Source organism: Sander vitreus, chromosome 4 (genome assembly GCF_031162955.1).
Source record: "Sander vitreus isolate 19-12246 chromosome 4, sanVit1, whole genome shotgun sequence".
Taxonomy (NCBI): domain Eukaryota; kingdom Metazoa; phylum Chordata; class Actinopteri; order Perciformes; family Percidae; genus Sander; species Sander vitreus.
In genome coordinates, this window is record NC_135858.1 from 34,688,346 (window position 1) to 34,715,161 (window position 26,816).

A 26,816-nucleotide genomic window follows, 5' to 3' on the forward strand; every position below is an offset into this window, starting at 1 on the left:
CATAATGGCCATGTGTCGAGGACGGACGTAATGCCGTATCTCAGAATGAATAAAATGCTCCGAGCAAACGTGAGAAAACTTTCAAAAATGAAAAATGTTTCAAAGCAGCATCTTTTTTTTTTTTTAAGTCAGTGACATAATGTGGACATTCGGAGCTGCCATCCCTGCAAACATTTTAACATCTTAAACACTCAACCGGCTGTTTTCTATTTTGGCATCCCCATCAGTTCCACTGAACTTGTACTTTCACAACAAACCACTTAACATTTGCATCACTTTGAGCTGATGAGATTATGTACAAATAATAATGTTTGCCGTGCTCCAATAGAAACTCCCTTCTTTGTGATAAAGTTTGTAACAACACCAGCGTTGTGCAGACAAGTAGGCTGACAGATTTGCCAACTAAAGCATTATAAGCATAATTAATGACCTGGGTTTGGCATTAGGACGGGTTATGCTTTTTGAGATTATAGCATAACATAATTCCACTGGAGTGCCTCTGGTTTACTCCCTCTGCTGCACTTGGCTCTGTTGCCTTATAGCATGATGCAGCAAAGTGCAGCCCCTTAAAAACAACCTGCAGAGACATGAGACACTGAAAGAGAAATATGGTGTGCTTCTTTCTTACCACATAGAGCTGCTTCCACAGTAAGGCCCATTCCTGCAGTGTTGACGTCACCTCGGTAACTATGGGGTCTTCCAGAGGCACCACCGTCTCATGCGGCCTGGACAGGAAGATAACAGAAACACACGTTTTATTTCTTTAGTTCAATTATTCCTTTCAGTTGGGGTCTTCAACGTTTTTTAGGCCAAGGACCTCTTAGCTAAAAGAGAGACGGAGCAGGGACCCCCCTACTAAGATAAGATAAGATAAGATATACTTTATTGTACCCGGAGGGAAATTAATTTTGGACTCTGTCCGTTCCGCAGCTTTACAAAGACAACACAACATACAGAAAATAATAATAATATTAAACTGGGCCGGATGGATGAAAAAGGGGGGATATTCCTTCAATATATATTTTTTTTATATATCTTTTTTAATGTTAAACATACATGTGGAAGGCACAGTGTAAATGTATTGGTTCTAAAGGGTTGTACTTAGTGTCTTCATTAATCAGAGGTGTGTTTTGGGCGTAACATGCAATAAACCAATCAGAGATCATCTCCCATTCCCTTTAAAAGCCAGGCGCGTTTGGACCTTGGACCATTGCTGTTATGATGGAGGATTTACACCATCATATTTTTATTTTTAATCTTCTGCATGTGTGTGTGCTGCTGTGCGTCCCTGTGTGTGTAACAAGCATAGTGTGCGCGTGCTGTGCATAAGACTAGGCTCATTTTACTAATGCTCTGTTAAAATAACAATGAAATGCTGCGTTATTGACTTTAGACCAGGTTTTTGTTGGTCAATGGCGCGATCACTTCCCGCTGCCTCAAGATAGCAATACGCCCAGAATGCACCTGAACACACCTCCCTGTAAGACCAGCACGCCCATGGGCGCACAGATGGGCGCAGGTGCATTTGTTATTTAAACACCGCAGGCGCTGGACGGGAAACTGACAACTGCGTCGGTCTTAAACTAGCCGAGACACTTGCGTCGGGCTTTGCGTTACGCTGTGCTGGGCCGGGAGGAGGGGGCTACATTTTCATATTGTCTTAGCAAACCGCAACGAAAACATTATACTCATTCTGCCTTGGCCTTTCCTTGTAGCAGAGTACATTTACACTATGTTATTGATACTTTTAAGATAAGGACCTGAATGTTTCTTGCACCACATTCAGACTTCACTGCCTCATTAATATGCACTTACTCCATCACTTCATTCCTGACCTTTACAGAAAACATACACAATGTTGCTTTGATTTCATGATGTTGGGTTCAATATCTAGAAAGAAAAAGTGTCGAATGTTCGTACAGACACGGCAGCACCTTTTAAAAACACTTGCGGACCTGTTCCACGGTGAGTTACGACTGCACCACCTGAAGACCTCGGCTCACCTCGCCAACTTGAGAAATCACTGTGCGCTCGCTCTCTCCTCCCTCTCCTCCCTCCCTCATACATCATTTCCAACATCGCTGTTCGCCTAAATTGAAAGCTGAGTCACCGTCTCAGCCCTGGAGTCAGGAATATTAGAGTCCCTCTCTCTCGGTTTCTCTCTCCTCCTGTGTCACTTCTCTTCCCTCTCTCTCTCAAAACTGATTAATTAATAAAAGCCGTGTGCTAGATGAGCTGATCTGCCCTGGGAGCCGTAGCTGCCGGTCGCCTGGTGATTTCACCCACATTAGTTACACTTGTATCTCAGTCGCTGCCCCTCCTCTTCTCCTCTGTTCTACTTCTCACTCAATCTGATCTTGCTCCTCTTTCCCGCCTTCCTTCGGCTTCACTTCCGCTTCCCTGCCTCACATTGTTCCTCATCAAGTTTTCTTTGTTCTGGCACCTTTTCATCATTCCTCTCAGGCTACGGCTACATTAACATTGCTACGGTTTGATTTTTAAGCCAGCTTCTAAGTTTTGAGCAAAAAGCGGTCTCGGTGCACACAAGCTCCAGTAGAAGAACTAATCTCCGTTTAAACTAACAACGCCCAAACCAAAATATCTCATCAACATTCTGGTATACTGGGCATAAACAGGAGGCAGCGTGGAGACTCCGCCCGCTGCTGGTGGTTGCCATGGTAACGTTAGTAGCTTAGTCTCAGAGAACGAGACGTCGTGACCGATAAGACCCAATCGGGCGGAGAAACGTTGGCGTCTGTGTCGGTGTGGCCGTTGAGACTGCAACACAACCCCGCAGATTCCTAACCAAAACGGGTCAGAAGTGTTTTTACATTCCTCGGGTTCAGGGGCTCGGAAAGGGGGAGCAGGGGGAATGAGAGGGGGGAAACACCAGAGCAGGGGGAATGAGAGGGGGAAAGGCCGGAGCAGGGGGAATGAGAGGGGGAAACACCAGAGCAGGGGGGAATGAGAGGGGGAAAACACCAGAGCAGGGGGAATGAGAGGGGGGAAACACCAGAGCAGGGGGGAATGAGAGGGGGAAACACCAGAGCAGGGGGAATGAGAGGGGGAAACACCAGAGCAGGGGGAATGAGAGGGGGAAACACCAGAGCAGGGGGAATGAGAGGGGGGAAACGCCAGAGCAGGGGGGAATGAGAGGGGGAAACACCAGAGCAGGGGGGAATGAGAGGGGGAAACGTGGCAGAAGATAGTCCTTTTCAAACCAAAACGTAGCAATATAAATGTAGCCTACAACAATTGTGGTCTGAGGTTCCCCCCCACTGAATATTTGACCCTTTATCCAGTTTTTAACCGTTTATTTAAAACTTTAAGCTAATTATTTAGGTGATTACTTTTATTTCTACCATTTATTCTTTACTTTTAGTCACCTGTTAAAACTTTTGTGCCCGCTTGCTCGCTAGTTTTCACACATTCTTACATAACTGCAACATCTAGTGTTCAGGTGTTACAGTTGACTTCTTGCTGATATTTCTTGATTATTCTTTAAATTAAAATCATAATTTCTATTTTTTTGGAGCTGCTCCACAATTATTCCACATACTGGCAACTGCCGAAGTACCCTCTTGGGCACAACTATCCCTGGTTGGGAATCACAGATCTACACAACCACATATTGGTTGAAATACGTATATCTTTTTCTACGTTTACGCCTTGCGTTCACACTACTCCAGCATTTCCGAGCCACTAAAAGGGAGGCCTTTGAAAGCACAAACGGGCACAAACGGAGCACAAACAGGCACAAACGGAGACCTTTGGAAACAACGGCGCTGACGCTAGTCATGACGTGTCCTTCCCTGATTCGTCACGACCCTGTCACGTGACCCTCTCCCAGAAAAAAGACCAACATCCTGGCCTGACTGTCAGTGGTTATTTCGACATGCGCGGACTCCCAATCTGTGTTCTCCTCCGCCTTTATCGCCTTGTAGTCGTGTTACTTTCAGTGACAGTTACACCTCGTCATCGGACAAAACAAAGAAATCTCTTGTCTTATTTTTCTCCATTGCTGCTCTTCCTCCGTAGTCTTTCTGCAAATAAGCAACTACCACCAACCGGGCGGCGTATACATGCTGCTTCCTTATTTACACCGCCACACGCATGCCCAGTATACGTGAATGGTCAAGTGCAGAGCCTGAAGTTAACTTCTTTGGCCACCAGCCACTGTGCCAGGTGGATTTTAAAATCCACTAGCCACACAGGCTTTTTACCAGCCAATTCTTTAGCCTCATAAAGGCTTCACGATGAGTTGTTGTGGTCCTTAATTGCTTCTAATTTGAAGTTTTTAGTCCCGATTACCAACTGATCTAACTCCACTTTCTCTGAGCCAAACACACGACAGTCACTGCAGTCCATTCGTTTTGTACTGCTGTCGTAAATCAGACACTCAGGAAACCTGTCGCTGTCGCCAACTGACCACTTGGTATTAAAGCGTCTTTTTTCTGTTTTAATTGTCCTTTTTGGTTTTAGCCGGCCTCTTCGCCCCAGTAATGTGCCGCCACATTCATGAGTTCAAGTCCAAGGAAATGGAGGACTTGGTTGAAATGTGAAAGAACAACAGCGGCAAAAAAACAACTAACGCCAACGTAGCAGGTAGGTTGATAGCTTCACCCGTGTGGTCAGGGGTTCATTTCAGGCCCATTTTGTGGCAATTTTGTCTAAGTATAAACAGAGATTAGTTCTGCTACTGGAGATAATACTCTTGTGTAGACGGAGGTAGTTTTTGTCTCAAAACGCCACTTAAAAACCAAAACCTAGGTTGTGTCTCATTCCGCATACTTCCGTCAGTACACTGCTAATGTGCACTGACCACTTACTGCTGTAGTGCCCACTTTCGATGGTTAGTATTGTCCCAAAATGAACATTTATGTTAAAACACTTAACCGGAAATGACGAGCGGGATGAACATGACGAACGCAACACATGTGAACGCGATTTTCCAGCCCGCCAATTGAGGAGCGGCCGGCTCGGCTCGTCACCTCTCAAAATTGGCCTATTTCTCATTTCAAATGTTTTCAGAAACACGTTTTGGTTTAGATCGTATTCCGTCCGAGTCGCCATGACAGTCGGTTTGAAATTCTCGAGCAGTCAGACCCACGTGACGCGTTCGTCCAATCAGCTGCTGGTCAAGGGCTCCCTTCCACTTTGTAGTCAAGATGGCGCCCGTTTAGTGCGAGTAGGGTCCATCGTTCCACACTGAAATTTTTGACCGTTTTTAGGGGGTCATCCGGGTACTTTCAGTGCTCTGACTTTTTGCGTTATCTACACTGTATACTTAAAACTTAAGTGTCTGAAGTGTGCAAGTAGGCGCTTTGAGACACAGCCCTCGTAGGGTAGATGTAGCCTCTGTCTCTAGTCTGCTTTTCCTTTCCTCCACTTCTTTTTCTCCTATACTATTCTCTTATTTTGCAAATGTTCCCTTTCCTTTTTCTCCTCTCCTTCCATCTACTCCTTTCGGACTTTATCCCTCCATGCATCTCTTCCCACATCTCCTTCTAGTCTCACTTCTGCCATCTTTTCTTCCCTCATCTACACACTTGCTTTCCCCCTCTCTGCACTCAACTTATCTCTCCAGCTTTTAGTCTTCTCCCTCTTTCATCTTGCCTGACCTTTTACTCTAAAAGTCAGAGCCTCTTCTCTCTCTGCCCCAAGCTGATTTCTGTCCTTCGTCAGTCTAAAGACACCTTTGCTTCATCCTAATATTTATATATTTCTAGTTAGGGACCGTTCGGTATTTATGGAATGGACCACCGGAGGAAAATAGTGGAGGGTCATGTCTTTTTATTCCTTGTTGAGGGGAGGGTCATCCAATTTGTTTTAGTCTAGGAGGGAGGGTCACCCAACTTTTGTATTCATGAGAACAGCAACATTTCAAAGTGGCTTGTTTGGTGCATATTTATCCATGTAGCTCCATGTAGCTCTGGGTCTGGGTCCCTCCCTATTTAGTCAGCCAGACAATTTGAACTGTAGCTTTAGAGACCGTGGGATTTCCCAAACTGAATAAATCCTGCTCGCACATATAAACACAAAACTGCTTTGCTAGCTCCATCGTGTTGTAACTAAGACATCTGCTGAAAAAATAATTGTATTCGTTAGCATGACTGCCGCACTGTTTAGTTCAAAAACATCCAAAACACCGTACGAAAACATAACGGATCAGACGCAAGCTTTTATTTTGAAAAGTCAAAGCTTGCGGACTGCACCAAGTCGGGAGGGCAAGACGGGAGGTCTCCAGGCTGTAGCCATACCCTACTCAAATATCCTTTTGGTCTCGGTGATATTATGTATATATTATATATATATATATATATATATATATATATATATATATATATATTTGAGAAGGAAGGAGTGGTAGCATGCGAGCTCCCAAATTGACGCTCAGAAATGGAGTTTTGGATAATGTTCAGCTTCGGCAGCTTTACCTATACTAAAATATACAATGACTGAGGAAGCCTAGTGACGAGTCCATAGCAACCAGTGTTGACTTTGTTATTACCCAGTGTGCTTTGCTGAATGGTCTCAATGTTTCATTGTTTTATTTCATGTGAATACTAGTTTACTAGAGGAGTAACTTAGTATTTGAAGTAATGCAGTAATGCAGGAAGTGTACATTTAGTTTCCATGATTATTGTGTTTCCACAACAATGTTAGTGAGTAAATCTACTGAAATGGCCCCCACACCATAACAGAGGAGTGGGATGTGTAAGATGAGAATGCAGAGGTTTAGTCACATATGTCATGGCTGTTAAAAAACAATGGCTATCTGTATGCCATGTATCATTTTGGAGGGTCATTGAAAAATTATTGCTGGTGAAGGGAGGGTCAGGTCTATTTTGACTGAAGATCCCAAAACTCCTCCGGTGGCCCCTGAAATAAGTAACGAACAGTCCCTTATGCATGTCCCTAATGCTGTTCTCTATGCAAATATTGTATTCTTGAACTCTCTCTCTCTGATATTTGGGGACTTCTTTTTGTCTTTGCTTGTGTCATCTAATAACTAAACCCCACAGATGTGTATTGAACTGTATTATTCTCTCTCTCTCTCTCTTACTTTAACTGACATCATAAATCCAGCCGTGTGATTTGATGGTCTTTTAATATTTTGTGTACAGAGCTTTCCACGATTTGACCTCTTTGTAACATTTCTTGAAATACTGATTCTAAAGACCACTTAGTACCAAAAAGGTAGAGGTTTATTATCTCAAAACAAAGTTTATCGAAGCAATTTGTTTGCCGTTTTTGACTCCATTCGTTCAGCTTTTATAGTTTGAATGTTCTTTGGTGAACTTCTTTCTTTCTCTGCCGACCGGTTCTCAAAACTTGAGATGAGATGATTCTCGCATCAATCTTTCATTTGAACATGACTTTAAAGTAATTGAGTTGATTTTACAAACACAACTGGATCTGAATCTGGGATCAGTCGGTGTCTGGCGGCCGGACTTCTTCGCTCATTAAACGTCCCGGCGCGACAACACGCTTCAGAACTCTAAAATCCTTCATATGTTCGCTCTCGTTAGATAAAAGGATGGCATCAAAGATGGAGACTCTGAATCGGACTGTGATGTGTTCGGAGCCGGCTGGCTTCTGTCCTGCCCTGAGCTTCATCAATCACAACCTCCAAATAAGTCATTACTTTTAAAGCTGCCTCTTTCATTCACATTTCCTCACATGAACCCCAAACACTCACTACTTGATGGTTGTTGCGGCTGTAAGCAGTCCAACAAAGTGCTGCTGCGAGGGACTAAACACTGAGACGTGCACAAACACACTGTGACGTGTTCACTCCCAGGCTCACCCCCTCTCTGTCAAAACCAGAGATGTTCCGATACCAGCCACGATACTGCCTAAAACGCTGGTATCGGTATCGGGAAGTACTGGAGTTAATGCACCGATCCGATACCACGTAATGAAGCCTTAAAGAAAATCTACGTTAAAGTAGTTTATTTATGTTCTTTTTCCGTTATAACTGACTGTCAAACTGGAGAATAAAAGAAAGTTCTGGGGCGTTCATTGTTTGAGTTTGTTCATGTTTCACAAAGAGTTTAACCTGAGCCAGACTGACAACAAAGATATAAATCATATCACATCCATGATACATTACATACAGGGATAGTAGTATACAGTTCTTAAAACATAATAAAATTCATGACACACTGGTATCGGATCGGTACTCGGTATCGGCCGATACGCAAGTTCAGGTATCGGAATCGGTATCGGGAAGCAAAAAATGGTATCGGACCATCTCTAGTCAAAACCCCAGAAAACCCAGGTGAACAGGTGAAGCAAACATATATGTCATCACTTCCGCTCCAACCGCGATGAACACGCCCACCAACCTACAATATAAGCACACAACACAACACGGTAATCAACAAACAACATGAATGAGACCATAAACAACATACAATATTTGGCTCCTACAATGGTGAAAACCAAACAGGGATTTGATTCCCTGACTCATCAGACCTGTGAAAATGGTAGCGGTTTGGTTAGGTTTAGGCACCAAAAGTACTTGTTTGACCCCCCCCGCTGAATGCATCTTTTAACCGGCTACACCTGCTGCGCACACACGGCGTAGGATTGTGAGAGTCACAGGCGAGACAGAGAGCATTTTGCTTTGGGATTGCTGTTTCTTCAGTTTTTGAAGCCGGCACAGAGCTGTGAAACGACAATCTACTGTCAGCTGTTATCAGAGGACGCAGGTGACGGGACACGAGAAATAAAAACAGAAACTCTCAAAATGAATCTACCAATAAAGAAATATACACTTTATGATGACTTTCTGTGTGAAAGGGCTGCACACACCTCGCATAATAAATATAAATAGTGTGTAGAGCAGATCTCTGCGGAGCGGACGCACCACTACGCGCTGCTCTCGTGGCCAGTGGCGCCAGTTTCGTTCATTATAGTGGAAGCGTAGTTTTGGAAGGTCCGCTCCGTCAAAACGTCTGCTACGTTATGACGTGAGGTACAAGGTAATGGAGCCTTTTATACATTGTCGTATTTCTTTAGAAATAAACAATGGACAAATAGAGTCTTTAAACGCCTCAGATGTAAAGTTATTCGCTGTCAAAGTGACGCCAAAATGAATGGCAGTCAATGGGATGCTAACGGGAGGTGATGGCTTGTTAGCCTCAGAATCTCCCCATAGGAGGTACGCTTTCCGGATGCTCGCTTACCCCCTTGGTGTAATGTAGCGTGCCCGTCATACTTCCTCACCTTACATCCTGCTTTTCTCCCGCTATAACTACTACGGCTACTAGAAGGCGCCACAACGAGAAACGTAAATATCAGTTTAGAGGTTTAAAGAAGACCGTGTACAATAAAACTGTATTGTCATGCCTGAAGGAAAATATGACCAGTTTTGAAGAAATGAATATTGTAATATAAATAATAAGAAAGTGTTCAAAGTCTGTACCAAACATCGAAATACGGAAAAGTCCCACAGCAGTAAGCAGCGCACGCACACACACACACACAGTGTCAGAAATGAGTAGCATCAAACCCCATATGCTGACATTAACCTCAGGGTTAAATGCAGGACAGAGGCCGTTTGACCACTGCGTCCTTAATGGGAGCTGACTGTCGCACTAACACGTACACACATGTATACACACACTTTTACACGCTGTGCTTCTAAAAGTATGTTTTCCCTCAAAGTGCTTTTACAGTATAACCACTGGGCTTCATATGCAATTTACAATAAACATGGGTCCTTTTAAGCCAAAAGAAATAACCAATGCTGCCATTTCTTTATAAAGCCAAAATATTGTAGTCTTAAAAAAAAAAAAAAATATTTCTCTTTGTCAGTGTATAACGAAGCACTATGCACCTACAAGACCAGTGTTTTCCCTTGGTTTGTGGAAGACTTAGGTGCGTGTATTTGGCAGGGGGGGGTTAAGGTGTCCTTCTTAAAGAAAATCTTACATTTTTAAATAAAAAAAAAAAGCAATTTCCCCATACACTTTGTTTCTGTTTGTGGGATTTTTGGGGCATTTTAGGCCTCTATTTGACAGGACAGCTTAAGAAATGATAGGGCGAGAGAGAGAAGGGGAATGACATGCAGCAAAGGGCCGCAGGTCGGTCGCTGCGTCGAGGAGTAATCCCCCACACATGGGACACCCACTCCACCAACCGAGCTATCCAGGCGCCCTCTCTTTGTATGTTTTGGCGTCTCTTTTGGCGTCTCTTTGTAGTCGGTTTGTGTCCCTTTGTGCTAGTTTTGCGTCTCTTTTTTTTTTTTACCAAACTGTGGTCCGTTATCACCATATCTGTGTCTAAAATGTTGGAAAAGCTAAAGCCGATAACAAATAACACCCAAAAAGCTATCCTAGCGACCTCTCTTTGTACGTTTTTGCGTCTCTTTGTCCTCGGTTTGTGTCCCTTTTGTGCTAGTTCTGCGTCTCTTTTTTTTTTTTACCTAATTGTGGTCCGTTATCACCATATCTGAGTCTAAAATGTTGGAAAAGCTACAGCAGATAATAAATAAATAACATTCAAAAAGCTCATGGACAAAACTTACTAAAAGATGTCCAACTACAGTCATAAGAGCTGAGAAAAGTCTTTTAGTTACATTCATTCGGCTCAGGGTGCTGCTCTAAACAGCTCGGGTGCTGCACCTGAACCTTATGAACGCAGGGAGAACCCTGATGATAATCGTGCCCAAAGGGTCTGATGTAACACTGATCCCAGGTGACGGGGCTCAACTGAAGCTCCTAATCCTCTCTCTTTCTAGCACGGGACTTACAGGAAGACGTTTGTTTAGGTGTGTGTATATCTGAGTATAGATATGATTCAGATTTCATTTTCTGTTAACTGCATGTGTGTTTTTGAAAATGCCTTTACATGTGTTTGTGCAGTACAGTAGTATGTTTCAGAGTGTTTAATACTGCCTGCATGAATGCAGCGTGTGTGTGTGTGTGTGTGTGTGTGTGTGTGTGTGTGCGCGTGTGTGTGTGTGTGTTTACAGGTTTATTTGTCTCTTGTGTGTAATTCCTGAAGTGCGGCTTTCTGATATTTATAAATGTCAGCTCTGAGAGTGTATTCATCCTGCAGAGAGGCAGACAGCTGGCAAAGCTTTCCTTCTGTTTATATTGTTAATTATGAATAAAAAAAAAAAACATCATACATTTTCAATAATGTACACTTGTGTCACTTACTTAAGTCTCTTTTTTGTGTTGTGTGCAGTGTCAGCTGGCAATTATAAAGGAATTTAAAAGAGTTGGAAAGCTACAAGGGCAGGACATGAGAGTTGGTGTGCTTATTTAAAGTGCTCATATTATTCTCATTTTCAGGTTCATAATTGTATTTAGAGGTTATATCAGAATAGGATTTTCAAAAAACACCAGATTGTTGTTGTACTGCACATTGCCGCAGCTCCTCTTTTCACCCTGTGTGTTGAGCTCTCTGTTTTAGCTACAGAGTGAGACATCGCACTTCTGTTCCATCTTTGTTGGGAGTCGCACATGCTCAGTAGCTAGGTAAGGACTACTAGCCAGTCAGAAGCAGAGTATGAGGGCGTGCCCTGACAGTACCTAGGTAAGGACTACTAGCCAGTCAGAAGCAGAGTATGAGGGCGTGCCCTGACAGTAGCTAGGTAAGGACTACTAGCCAGTCAGAAGCAGAGTATGAGGGCGTGCCCTGACAGTAGCTAGATAAGGACTACTAGCCAGTCAGAAGCAGAGTATGAGGGTGTGCCACACTAGCAGCTAGGCGAGCATTATAACGTGTGTTACAAAGTGACCACGTTTGTCTCTGAAGTAAAGGCTGGACTACAGTAGAGCTGTTTGGAGCAGTTTGTGAACAGTGTTTTCTGTTGGAGATGGTAAGTCCCTTTGGGGGGGACTTTGGGCTTTTTCACTTTGTAAACCTATAACATGTACAAAAAAGATATATAACACAATAAAGGAAAGGGAAAAAGCCAATGAGCATAATATGAGCACTTTAAAGACACTGAGTGACACTGCATTTGTTTTCTGTTGAACAAATACTCATGTGGAACTATAATTAACTCAAATAATCATTTCAATAATCAATACACACAGTAGTGATAGTAGAGACTGAACACAGTGTCATACTGTGATGTTGTTTTGTGTTGGCAGCGATTTCTCGGTTTGTGTTTCACTTCTTCCAGCACCCAGTGTCAACAACAGCTTCACCTCTGTTTGCTGTACAGTTATCTCCATTTGTGCCACGAAGAGAGCCAAAAGACTGGAGTCCAGCCTGTATGTTCTGGGTAGCGGTAGCTTTGTCAGGGGATCTGACACACTGAATAACACAAACAGAAACATTTATTGACTTTTAATGAGCATTTCACTTGGTATAAAATGGTTTAGTTCATATAGTTAGTCCATAGTATGTCCAACAGAGGTTATAATTTTAAGAGGCGACACTCACATGGAGTGTCGCCTCTTATTATTACAACCTCTTTGGTATGTCCATGATGACTTTGACCTACATATGGTCGCTTGTCACTCAAGATTTTCAGGATAAAATGGAGAAGAATATCTTCTTATAGAGTATATATTGATCTTTCACTGCTTGGTTGTTTGCAGAAATCTGACTAAAGCCTCTAAATAAATCCTTTATTTGTAAAATAATCACCTTTGATTGAGCCTGACTTCTTATGCACATAATGTTCCGGTTTCCGCCAATATTCTGAAAAAGACAATATTCCCACTAAGCTGTTTATATTTTAAATCACCACATCTATGTGTATCATTCTGTGTTTTATGCTCGTACAGGTATACATGTTTTCGTCTTTGTTACTTTGGTGCAAAACTTGTTTGCTTTTAAAGTGCTATATACATGAAATAAACTAAAACATATACATGTCCAAAGAATGCTTCTTAAACCAGAATAATATCGACGTTATCCAGGTAAGTCGATTGAGAACAACTTCTCCTTTGTAACGAGGACCTGTCACATTCACACAGTTCCACATTCATACCTGGTAGCTGCCCAGTACAACCACAGTCTGATCTGCTGGCCACTGAGCAGCTCCACTGGAGCGGTTGTGGTTAAGGGCACCTCACTGGTGGTAATGAGAGAGGGACAAGCGCTGCTCTTTGATTGAACCGCCAACCTATCGGTCCCAAGCTTGCTTCTTTAACCACTAGGCCATCACACATCTTAATTGGAAAAATGCTATATTCGGAATATGCTGTTTACATGACCTGCATCAAATTCAGAATATTGTCATATTTGGAACAATAGTGGAATACTAAGCCCAGTTCGGTCTGCAGCATTCTGAAACCTGCCAGTTCACGCCAATGAGACGAGACGGTGTATCATCTTCATAACAACGACTCTTTGTTCTTTCGTCCTAACTTCCAACTATTAGGCTTTTTTTTGTAGCTGGATATATCATTTGTTTCGTCTAAATATGAATGTGGATCACGTTAGTGACAGTGAGATGTTTGCTACAGTTGCATTTATAGTGATGAATCGGCGAAAACTCGTTTTATTTCTCTAATTCACGGCTTTGTTCTAACGCCTCTGGGCGCGCTCTCTCTCTTCAGTCACTCTCTATATCGCGCAACCATATAACGTTACCGTGCTTTCGGGCGGTCATTGAGGCTCTGTCTAAAACTCTGCCACTGCGACCAGCTGTTTGTAACATAAAAATAAAATGGATTATGGATCATTTTATTTCTATAGCTGACTTTACCAGCTGACTTCTCTATTGGCTGTTGAAACAGGAGACGTCTCTTACGTTCTATAACCAGCCTCTGGAGACTCGACCAGCTGACTTCTCTATTGGCTGTTGAAACAGGAGACATCTCTTACGTTCTAAAACCAGTCTCTGGAGACTCGACCAGCTGACTTCTCTATTGGCTGTTGAAACAGGAGACATCTCTTACGTTCTAAAACCAGTCTCTGGAGACTCAACCAGCTGACTTCTCTACTGGCTGTTGAAACAGGAGACGTCTCTTACGTTCTAAAACCAGTCTCTGGAGACTCGACCAGCTGACTTCTCTATTGGCTGTTGAAACAGGAGACGTCTCTTACGTTCTAAAACCAGCCTCCGGAGACTCCACCAGCTGAGTCACAGCGACATCATCAGCTGGTTTGAGTCGAGCTGAGACGTGCCGGTTCAGACAGCTGAAACTTTTCTCTGCGACATTCTAAAACGGTTTCGTCTCGTCGCGAATCTTCAGTCTGAAATGAGCTTTAGTGTGCATGACGAATGCTGTGCTGTGTAGCCTTGTTTTTACAGTAAGAGCTTGGAAGAAAAGCTGAAAGAAGAGCAATGAAGTATGCTCATGTTCTCACACACACACACACACACACACACACACACCAGACACTTCTTTTAGACCCACTTGGTCATTAGTCCATAACGATATTTGTCATCATGCACCAGTCGCCTAGATTCAGTAAAACACACTCTGACTCTCCACTCATAACTCTCCGCTGGTTCTTTGCCCCGGAGCTCTACTTAAAAACAATACAGGATTCACTAATTCCAATTAATTTACTCTCCGTGCCTTTAATTAAAAAACTATTATGCAAAACGAGACACGCTCTGTAACTCTGATTAATCTGGAGTTTAAAAAAAAAAAAAAAAAAAGAAAAAACTTTTTCCAATCATTATGCAAATGTATTAAAATATGTACTCTTGAACTTGAAAGGGAATCAGAAACGAGGAGCTTCATACCTTATTTAGAGAGAGTGGCTCTCAAAACAACTGATCCCAACTGAAAACGAGATTTCATCAAATTAGCTCTTAAATGACTTTAGCTACGAGAAGAAAAAAAAAAGGCCTCCCGGCACTGTGGAAAAGCAAGTACACTCGAGTGTGGCGTCATCCCGAGAGAGGAGAGCAATTCCGTTTGTATTTCCTTACACTATCAGATCAGTGTTGCCATGGCAAAGATGCAGACAGATAAATATACCCTCATGGTATTAAATCATTACACATATCCTGTAGGGCTGTGCAATTAATCCAAACTTAAATCTTGATTACGATTTCAGCTCCTAATGATCACGAAAACACATGACAAGTTTTGCAAGTAAACTCTTATTTTGTCTTATGTTCTGAATGGGGGGGGGAAAAAAGTGTTTGAAATGGGAAAAGTATTAAGGGAAAGTTGACAGTTTTAGGTGTTTTCACTGTTGATTAGTTTAACTTTTTCACAGTTTTTTAGGTTAAATAATTGCAACATATTTCTAAAAGTCAATGAGTAATCGTGGTAACTAATCGTGATTATGATTTTTTTACAAAATCGAGCAGCCCTACTATCCTGTGCATGACTTTCACAAGGTGCAGCCGACTGGTTTCAATATACGGAGCACTTTGAAATCTTTTTCACAGCAGGAGAAAAAATGACCAAATAGAAGTTTTGTTCGGAAGCTGCAGAAGCCTGTGAAGTGAAATTGATTTGGATTCATTCAGTCTCTAAGGCAAGGCAAGGCAAAAAAAACAAACAGAGGAAGGAACTGAGTGATAACCAGATAAAAGGATCAAGCTGAAGGGGCTCATTCATCTTGGAAATCCAATAATAACTGTGTGGAAGACGCTCGATGGTGTTTTAAGCCCCCCCCCAACGTCTCCTTCCAGGCAGCGCTGCAACCGTTGACTTCAAGGCACCTAACCCTAACCTTAACCCTAACCCTAACCATTGCCTAATCCTAGTGCGAGACGTTGGGGGATTTGAACACTGATAAACGTGGAAGACACAGTCACATGAACTCATTCTTCCTCCCAGCGATATGACAACTTTAGTCTACATCTACACTACGTTTTCATTTTTAAGCGGCGTTTTGAGACAAAAACGATCTCCGTGCACTCAAGAGCTTTAGCTCCGGTAGCAGAACTATTCTGCGTCCATATTAACACGTCTGACATCACATATCACATGAACGCTCGCACACACTGGGCATGTGCATGTAAACAGGAAGCAGATTGTCTGATGTTACTCTGCAGTTGAAAATCATGGATGTATAATGTTGAAAACACAGAAAATACTTTGGAGAAAGAACAACAACGGTGAAAAGTAAGAGCAGGGATTTATTATCTGGGAGCGACGGCGAGGTGGAACTGTTACTGAAAGGTCTGTAAGCTACCTAACCGATAAGACCAACTGACGTGCGTCGTCGTTTCCAAAGGTCTCCGTTTATGTCCACTCAGACTACAAAACAACCCCGGAGTTTTCAAACCAAAACGGTGGCAGCAGTGTTTCCAAATGTCTCAGTTTTAGGGGCTCGGAAAACGCCGGAGTAGTGTGGAGGCGAGGCGTAAACGTAGCAAAAGATATTAGTTTTTAAACCCAAACGTAGTGGTGTGGATGTAGCCAAATCGGAGGGCGGGCAGTCGGACTCAACGACCAATCTGATTGGTGGAGTGCTAACCCGGAAATGGCGAGCGGGATGAGTGACGGACGCCTCTCAAAATCTGACGAAAATCTTTTAAACGGACCTTTGTCGATCTGAAATGAAGACAGATTCAGCAACTGCACGGCCTATTTCTCGCTTATAAATGTTTTCAGAAACACGTTTCGGTGAACTATTTTCATAAAATACGAGATAGTATTGCGAACAAGACCCCATTACTGTCGGCTGGAGAAGCCAGACCCACGTGCCGCGTTCGTCATTTCCGGTTTTCATTTTTGGGGCGACAATACAGATTAGCGCCGCCTGCTGTTATGAAGACGTATTACGTCTCGTGCACGCGCAGAACGTACGCTCCTCTCGGCGTCGCTTCGGTGTGTTCTGAGGCACTTTTTGAACCTCAGGGAGCCGACTTGATCAGTCCGACTGCCTTTTCTGCCGACGGTCGGCCGTCGGGTTGGTGTGTCAGGGCCTTTAGAGGTTGTGAACTTACCCTCTGTTGGCGACGATGGCTTTCTTCAAGTGAATATAGCTGGCTGGGAAAACTCCCTGGAGAGACACAGACAGAGAAAAAATATTTAAACCAGAATAAAACAATTTTTTCTCATAATAATGAGGATAACTTGTATGTAGCCACGTGCACCATAAACATCTCATGAAAATAAGGCATCCAGCACACCTAGAAGAGCCTCGGGACTCACTTTCACAGACAATAATGTGTGTGACCAATCAATCCTTTCTGCCTTTTCTCCTGATGCTAGCACCACACAGACCTGCATCAGTGACAGAAAATGGATTGCCACTATTTCCATCAGGGCTGTCTTTGATTCAAGAAATTCTCAGTCGACTAACACTCGTTCGGTTTTGTCGACTAATCGACAGGTTGATGTAATCGACAGATCTGTAAAACTGCGTTTCTCCACAAAGGATCAAGCAAAAGCACCACTTCAGATCTTGTGTTTACCAGAGATGTACTCAGAAGTTTCTTGGAAATAAGTCATTCAGCATAAAAAAAAGCATAAAAAATGACTAATCGCCTGAAGAAATCTTAGTCAACTAAGACCAAAACAGATTAGTCGACTAATTTCCATAACTAAACTTTAAGAGATTTTTGCCACATGCCAGAGTGCTGAAGGCCGAGTCAGCGGATCATTAGCATTCACCCTCTGGGGACATGAATGTCTGTAGATAATGTCATGGCAATCCATCCAATATTTGTGCAGACATTTCAGTCTGAACTTTAGACTTTGTGAACAGAACAACCTATTGACTTCACCATCCCTGGAGCCGTGATGGTAGCGTTAGGAAAGCTTATTTAATGACTATTTAATCTACTGTAAAGTACCCTCCACTGCTCTCCTACCTGTAACACAGACAGACAGAACAAGCTGCAGAACATGTAGAGAGAAGACTAGCTGCCCTGTAGCACATGCAGTGTGTCGCCGAGGTGCACTGATCAATAATTCATGGGGGGGGGGGAGACGGACTGTGAAGGTTATAATAAAAGCTGCTGGCATGCCAGCCGGGTCGCTTCATTTTGTTTTAATGACTTAATATAAACTCTCACAATACAGCTACAGAACAGGGTAAAAACTAACTGTAAAATATTTTAATATTATAGCAGCTGGGGTTTCAAAAAACACACACACATCTTAAATGACCTGAAACAGCAAGTGAGACGAAGTGCACAGCGCGACGCAAGTGTCTTTGCTAGTTTCAGACCGACGCAGTTGTCAGTTTCCCGTCCAGCGCCCACGTCGTTTAAATAGCAAATGCACCTGCGCCCATCTGTGCGCCCATGGACGTGCTGGTCTGACAGGGAGGTGTGTTCAGGTGCATTCTGGGCGTGCTGGTCTGACAGGGAGGTGTGTTCAGGTGCATTCTGGGTGTATTTCTATCTTGAGGCAGCGGGAAGTGATCGCACCATTGACCAACAAAAACCTGGTCTAAAGTCAATAACGCAGCATTTCATTGTTATTTTAACAGAGCATTAGTAAAATGCTCCTAGGCTCGTGCACAGCGCGCGCACACTATGCTTGTTACACACACAGGGACGCACAGCAGCACACACACATGCAGAAGATTACAAATACAAATATTACGGTGCAAATCTTCCATCATAACAGCAATGCTCCAAGGTCCAAACGCGCCTGGCTTTTAAAGGGAATGGGAGATGATCTCTGATTGGTTTATTGCATGTTACGCCCAAAACACACCTCTGATTAATGAAGACACTAAGTACAACCCTTTTGAACCATGCGCCCGGCACACGGACCCTATTTTCCGCCGTCAAACTAGCAAAAGTGGATTTGGACACGCCTTAAAGGCACCTGCACCTGCGCTTAGAGCGTTAAAATAGGGCCCTAACAGTGAAAAGAGCGCTATTTTTACGTCGTTTTTATTAGTGTCGTTGCTCGGGTCCGATTTTTCCCTCGAAGTCACGAAATGGATTTACGTGTTAGTGTATCCAGCCAGGAAGGTAACAGGAGATTTCTTTATATAGGCCTACCTGTATTTTGGTGTTATTTTAGAAGTTATCTGCTGTAGCTATGGCTGATGCCGGGGCAGGGCCATCGCAGGAAAGAAGGAAATTAAACGAAGAACAGGGAGGGCGCTCGAATAGATCAGTTGGTAGAGCGGGCGCCTATATGTAGAGGTTTACTCTTCGACTCGGTTTCGACTCCGACCTGCGGCCCTTTGCTGCATGTCATTCCCCCCTCTCTCTCCCCCCTTTCATTTCTTCAGCTGTCCTGTCAATAAAGGCCTAAAAATGCCCAAAACATAATCTTTAACAAAAAAGCTGGAAGGGAAAAGTGAAGTGAAAGACGACGATAATGTGAGTCGCACTCGGTCGGGCTTTCAACAGATGGAGACAATTACGGGATTGTAAATGATTCAAGCCCGACCCCGAATTGGCCCTCAGGTATGTAATATGTCAATCATAAAATAACATAACAATGTGGTTGTACGTCAATAGCCAATACGTCAATTGTATAATTAAAGAAAAGTTAGTATGACTTTTATGTAACTTTGACCTATTTATTTCAAACAAACTCTTGTGTAAAAGTAAAACTCCTGACTTTAATCTTGATTGATTGGCTCATTAGAGTGAGTACGGTGCGGTACCAATTAGCTTTAGGGTGTATTTAGTGAAAAATATATATATTAGAAACACCCTTTTGTTTGGATGCTATGCAAATTAAGCTCAATCCATAAAGTTTAATTTACAGTTCAGTGCCCACTCACTTTATGTGCATTATTTCTCCATTCTGTCGTGATTTTTTGGCTGACATGTTTGTAGAAACATTTAGAGCTGCAAAAATGAATCGATTAATTGATTAGTTATCAACTGTTAAATTCATAGCCAACTATTCTCTGATTCCAGCTCGTTAAATGTGAATATTTTCTAGTTTCTTCTCTCCTCTGGGACAGTAAACTGAATATCTTGAGTTGTGGACATTTGAGGACGTCATCTTGGGACTTTTTGGGAAACACGATTTTTTTTTTACCATTTTCTGACATTTTTGGGACCAAACAACTAATCTATTAATCCAGAAATAAATCAACAGATGAATTGACAATGAAAATAATGGTTAGTTGCAGGGCTGTAGTGCTTGAGTCCGAGTCCGGACTCAAGGCGCTTTTCTGTTGTCTCGGACTCGGGCATTGGACTCGCCAAATATTCTAGTCGGTCCCGACCGAGTCCAGCACTATATGCTTTTTTGTAACTTTGAAGTAACTTCCTCCTTCAAAACTAAACCATTGATGAAGCGCGCTTGTTCAGAAAACAGGTATTAGTTTAATTCAAACTCCATCTAGAACAGACGTCGAGATTGGTCGCCTGGTAGACACCTGGCTGCTTCATATACCTCAATCATCAGGTATCAATTATTTTCATTTTGGCCACAGACAGAATGACAGCAAGCACTTTGTACTATGAATTCTTCAGGACAAGTAATACGTTCAACAAAGGGAACATTCTTATTTTATACTTAAAGTAAATAACATGGACTAATTTGATCCTATAGTGCAGGGGTGTCAAACTCAACTTCACTAAGGGCCACACTGGAAAATATGAATCACATCAAGGGTCAGACATGTTTACTTTCAGCCCAGTCTCATGGCAGGTCGTGAAATGGTGACGTTATTTAATCTATTGATTCGTGTACAGAGGCACGTTTTTCTGGTTTTTATCGTGTTGGTGAGCATGAATTTTAAACTAATGTATTTGAATGGGATCCATATTACGTGATAACAGCACCATTATGGTAGCGATTAGTACTGAAAAGCCGAAAATCCGTGTAAGGAGGTTGGTCGGGGTGGTGGATGGGTCAAACAATACACGACTTTCACCCAGGAGACCGGGGATCGTGTCCCGCGTGTGGTAGTTCCTTTCCGCATTCTTGTTCTCCTAACCACAACCTTTCCCCGTCTTTCTTTTCCTAACCTCAACCGTCCCGTTATTGTCGCCGGTGTGCGGCGTTTAATTTCCCCGTTGTTGTGTCCCCCAGAGGCCGCGGATCGTGTTGTCACCATCTCCCCCAGAGCAGGCTGCAGCCCAGTCGCATGGCTGTTCGTGAAATGGTAATGTTCCAGTTTCGTGGTGACCACCACGAAATAAAGTAGAAAATCGTTTCCCTGGACACGAATCAATAGATCAAAATAACGTCACCATTTCACGAACTGCCGTGAGACCGGGTTGTTACTTTATTGATATGATTTTATTTCATCAAAGAAATGGTCAAATATCTTTGACTGTATTATTGCATGTGTCATATAGTCTTCTCACTTACAGTTTGGTCGACATGAAGTCCTAAGGAAGTCCGAAAAAAGTTCCTCAGCCATCATAGAAAACAAAAAACGGCCAAAAACGTCGGCAAAAGTGACGACGACGCCGGAAAGTTACAAATCGTCAAAAAAAAATGACGTCAGAAAAATCTAATGTATTGTGAACCTAAATTGATATGCGGGCCGGATCATAATCTGCCAGGGGCCGGATTTGGCCCGCGGGCCTTGAGTTTGAAACCATGTGCTATAGTGTGTTACTCTGCACTGCATTATACAAATAATAACGCAAAATGATCATCTTGAAATAGAAGATATACTGTCTCTCACATCACATACATTATGAACAGGTAAGTAAGTGGTCTTGACTCTTGTCTCTGTATTGACTGTCTCTCATTTGGACTCGGTCTTGACTTGGACTCAAACTTTTTTGGACTCGGTCTTGACTTGGACTCAAACTTTTTTGGACTCAGTCTTGGACTTGATCTTGACTCGGTCTCGACTAGTCCTGGTCTTGGACTCGACAAAGGTGGACTTGACTACAGCCTTGGTTAGTTGCAGCCCTAGAAGCGGGTATGTTTCACAGAGATGCTGCTCATCAACTTGCCCAGTTATGCTACTTTTAAATTACTTTATTTCCCCCCTAATGTTGCAGCACGACAGATGCAAGACAGCGATTTCACCGCAGGTCTCTGACAAGCCAATCAGTGCCTCTGCAGCATGCGTGGCCCCTGTTGTGTGGCCCCCACTGACACCCGCTGATGTCTCTGCCTGGAATGAAACTCTGTGCTGTACTTTGTCTTTTACACACTATACAATGCCGCACGCAGTAGTCCTCCTCCAATGTGGAAGCAATTAAGTATTTTGTGTCATTAAATCTTTGTATCTCAAGTGACTCCGGAAATATTTTTTTATGGAAATTGGGAGCGCTGAAAAAAGAAAAAGCTGTTGAATGAACAAAGTGTAGCTGGTGCTGCAGCAGTCTACTGAGGGAAAGAAGAGCAGACGCAGAGAGGAGGGATTCTATTTCAGGACTTGACGTTAGTGGGTCTATTTGTGCTCGGTTGTTCGTTCATGTATAAAAACAAAACTCTACTGTATGTTTGTGTGTGTTAGTATCCTATTTATGTGTTCCCTCAGTTGTCAGCCAGCCTGCATGCCGATTCAGAAAACGTCCATACAGTATCAGCTTAGGTGCAAGTACTGTCGGGGTGTAGAGCACACGTTTTATCACAATACGGCATTACGTCGATTCTTTGGACAACGATATAAAAAATTTACAGATATCACAAAGTCTGCCGCGATCGATTTCGATTCCATTCAGGGGCCCTGCGACCGAAACGAGACGATACATTAGCCCATTTAACACCATCGCCTACATTTATATACATACAAAAAGCGACTCAAATATGATTACATTCATAATAAAAACAAACTGCCGTTTTAAATAAAAAATAGTAAACATAATGTGGGAATTTCAAAATAAAAGCCCATCTTAAAGATGACAATATGCATCGATGTTTTCACTTTGTATCGATAATATTGGATCGCTGAGGACTGAATCGATACATTGATCCAGGATGATGTATCGTTACACCCCTAGGTGCAAGCATGTGTGTGTGTGTGTGTGTGTGTGTGTGTGTGTGTGTGTGTGTGTATAGATGAATGTCCTATCTGTGCTCTGAAAGCTCGGCCTGCAGCGGTTGGGGAAAGAAAACCACCCAGTGCCATCATGCATAATAACCCTGCAGTCTTATTTGACTTCTCCTGTCGACAGAGATGTATTCTGCTGCGCCTGTCAAAAGACCTTTTAGGTTCAAGCATGGCATAATAAAAACACAGGGGAGAACCTCCCTCTGTTATTCAAGTGTGAATATATTTTTAGAAGAGATGAAGAGGGCAGAGAGAGAGAGAGAGAGAGAGTAGGAGAGAGACCTATTTAGAGACGAAGAGACGAGAACAATAGTGCTAAGGAGAAATAGAGTAACTGTGGTTAGTCGTGCATTTGACAGGAGTGGTTCAGAGGTGACGGCCCGGCCTCCAGGGAGCTCCATCAATTACCTGTCTGCTCCGAACCAGAAACACACACAGAGTGGAAAATGTCCTCTCCATAGTCAAGACTAGTCTGGCATTGCCACGCCTTCCTCCACAGCGCTGCGGAGGAGGGTCTGGCTTGTCCACACAGCATCCCGGGATGGGAGAAAAACGTGCTCTGGTTAATTGGCGAAACCAATCACTATCGTTTTCGAGCCAGGGTGCCGCTGCAAAATAGCCTCGGGAAGAAACTTGTTTTGGTGGAACGTAACACACGCACGCACGCACACACACACACACACACACATACACACACACACACACACACACGTCTCTGCAGTTCTGTTAGTTGTGACAGTAGATGGTTAATAGGTCAGTGGATTCAGCACCTCAGGCTCCTCTCTGACGCTCAAAGTGTGTGTGTGTGTGTGTGTGTGTGTGTGTGGGCGTGGGCGTGTGTGTGTGTGTGTGTGTGTGCGTGTGTGTGTATGTGTGCGCTTTGTTGTTCCCAGTTTAGCTAATGGTGTTGAAACAGCGGTTCACTTAAAAAAGGTCATTTCGTGAGACAGAAAGAGAGAGAGAAGAGGGAGGCGGAGACAAGACGAACATAAAGGTGAAGGCGTTTATCAGACAGACAGACAGAGAAAGCATAAAACAGATACAGAACCGAAGCACAAGGATGAGCGAACAAGAGGGGAACAAGGCTGCAGTAAAAACGTCACCCACCCACAAATAACACAGTCTCCCTCCGGAGGAGTCAGCCGCAAATACTGCGCGCCACCTTGTTTTCAACCTGTTTAAGTGTCTCCCAGGGGCCAATCACGCGTCAGACGTGATGCATCTCTACATAAAGTTAAAGGAAAAGAGGAGACGAAGAGATGTACGGTAGAGAAGATAGGCTGCGGCTGAGAGGTGATTGCACACCCTTGCCTCCTTCTTTCTAACCTGTAAATCCTAACAGACGTTCACTGTTTATTAAAAGTACAGAACGTCCAATTGTTTCTTACCCCACAATGGTCCAGGAGACAAATCAGAGCAAATATAAATAATAGTTTATTATCCACCTAAATACCCTGAGCGCCGCTGTGTCTGCTCTATTGTCCATATGTGAGATTGAATGCAAATGTGTGTCTGTTTAGGCAAACAAAATTGGCTTGTTTTCCCATTTATACACTAATATACTGTATCATGCAATGTCCAAATGAGCAAAGGGAATTCAGGCTCTCGTTTCCATGGTTTTCCGGACTCAGACGTTCTCTGTGAAACATAACAGGCTGGATCTCGTGCAGTGTTACTTGTATATGATTTTAGCCATTAACTAAGCAATATACAGTAATTTAGTATGTATGTAGAAAGAAAGAAAGAAAGAAGAAATTCTTAGTCGACTAACACTCGTATGATTTTGTGGATTAGTTGATTTAATCAACAGATCTGTAAAACTGGGTTTCTCCACAAATAATGATGCAGAAGCACTAGTTTAGTTCTTGTTTACCAGAGATGGGCTCAGACGTTTCTTGGAAATGAATCATTCAGCATGAAAAAAAGCATTAAAAAAATGACTAATCGACTGAAGAAATCTTAGTCGACTAAAACCAAAACAACCGATTAGTCAACTAATCGACTAATGCCGACCTTTTCAAGCGACTTTTCGAGACTAATTTCCGATATCAGAATGAAATGATGCGCTCCCGTCGTCTATCGTTTAGTCTTTTTCCCGTCTTGACGTTCCGACAAAAAAAATAATTAAGATTGGCGCATGGAACAGCCAAACGATGTAGGCAACCAAGCCGGTAAAGTTTCACAGATAGCAGCCGAAATGGAAACAACATCAACGTCATCCTGGAAGGAAGCAGAAAAGACCGCCCAACGCCGGAGCAGCTGGAGAAAGTTAAAGGAACACGGCAACTTATTGGGACTTTGTCTTATTCACCGTATCCCCCAGTTAGATAAGTCCATACATACCCTTCTCATCTCCGTGCGTGTCGTAACTCTGTCTAACGCACCCACCGCTAGCCTAGCTTAGCACAGATCCTGGAGGTAACCGGCTCCAACTAGCCTACTGCTCCCAACAAGTGACCAAATAACACCAACATGTTCCTATTTACATGTTGTGATTTGTATAGTCACAGGGTGTACAAATAACAAGGTTACTATGCTTTTACTATCTAGTAATTGTTGACTCTATTACTCCAACTCTGAGCGAACTCCAGGCAAACTCTCTCCTCCTCACCACGGGGCTTCAGGTGCTGCTAGCAAATCACTCCACCCAAGTAGCAGAAGTAGCAGTGCTTCGCCTTCTGAGAGTATAGTTCCCAGTTTATATACGGTTAGAAGATGGCTGTGTCTCATGTGACCTTGTTATTTGTACACCCTGTACAACATGTAAATAGGAACATGTTGGCGTTATTTTGTCCCTTATTGGGAGCAGTAGGCTAGATGGAGCCTGGTTACCTCCAGGATCTGTGCTAAGTTAGGCTAACGGTGGCTGCGTCAGACAGTTACAACACGCACAGAGATGAGAAGGGTATGTATGGACTTATCTAACTCTGGGGGATACAGTGAATAAGCTAAAGTCCCATAAGTCGGCGTGTTCCTTTAAAGAGTGACCTATGCTCCTCAAAGAGCAAAATGGGTTAAATGATGTATAACTGACAGTCAAGTCGAGTGATTTCACTGAAATCTGGCTTTCACCACGCAGCCGAACCACTTTAAACTGCCACAGGATTATCTGTCCAAAAAAAGATGGTTTCAGCTTGAGGACAGGGACAGATTGGACGTGAATGCTGCCTTTAATTTGACGAGGTGTTTTCAGTAAAGCAGCAGCTCAAATATTCCAGATTAGTCACAGTGTTAATGTCCCATTTTACATCAGACAGGTAGAACTGGATTTAAGAACACACAACGCTTGAAATAAACACAAATACTTCAGCTTCTACATACAGAACGCACAGGAAGGGGTTTGCATATAATCTTAAGAAGTGAGAGGCAGAAGTGAGGTATTAACCCTCCAGTTGACCTCGGGTCAAATTTGACCCGTTTACAAAAACTTTCTATATCAGAACTATGACAAAAGAACGTTGGAAAAAGTGACCAAAAATCCCATCAAAAACATCGCCAAAGGTGATAAAAACTTGTTTAAAAAAGTGACAAAATAAAATTGGAAAAAAATTGACAAAAACATAAATTAAAAAAAAACACCAAAAAAGTGACAAAAAAATTGGGGCAAAGTGACTAAAACAAACCATCAAAAACATCGCCAAAGGTGATAAAAACTTGATAAAAAAAGTGACAAAAAATGGACAAAAACATATATTAAAAAAAATCCCAAAAAAGTGACAAAATAAAATTAAAAAAAAATGACAAAAAAATGTTGAGAAACGTGTAGAAAAAAAACAACAAAATGTTGAAATTTTGACCCAGAAAAACACAAAGTTGCATGGTCGACAGGAAGACAACACAAGGGTTGAAAACAATGTTTTAGTTCAGTAGCAGAGCATCGGCTGTGAAAGGAACAAACAGTTACAGGGCAGATTGAAGTGGAAGACAGTCCTCGCTGATCTCTACTTATAAAGACAGTGGGCGGTGACCACTTAGTCGGGGTAGAGAACTAAGGCCATATCATATTTTTAAAAAAACACACTTTAAATATC

General features: G+C 42.8%; 1 protein-coding gene and 1 long non-coding RNA gene across 2 annotated transcripts in view; one reads left to right on the top strand and one right to left on the bottom strand.

Annotated features, from left to right (window-relative positions):
- LOC144517362 (uncharacterized) overlaps positions 1–26,816 on the top strand; it is a 403,478-nt gene that overhangs the window by 366,444 nt on the left and 10,218 nt on the right. The window lies entirely within an intron of this gene.
- LOC144517367 (uncharacterized) overlaps positions 16,840–26,816 on the bottom strand; it is a 149,354-nt gene continuing 139,377 nt past the window's right edge. Inside the window, exon 4 of the long non-coding RNA XR_013501925.1 lies at positions 16,840–16,896. This is a non-coding gene — a long non-coding RNA (uncharacterized LOC144517367). The remainder of the gene's footprint in view (positions 16,897–26,816) is intronic.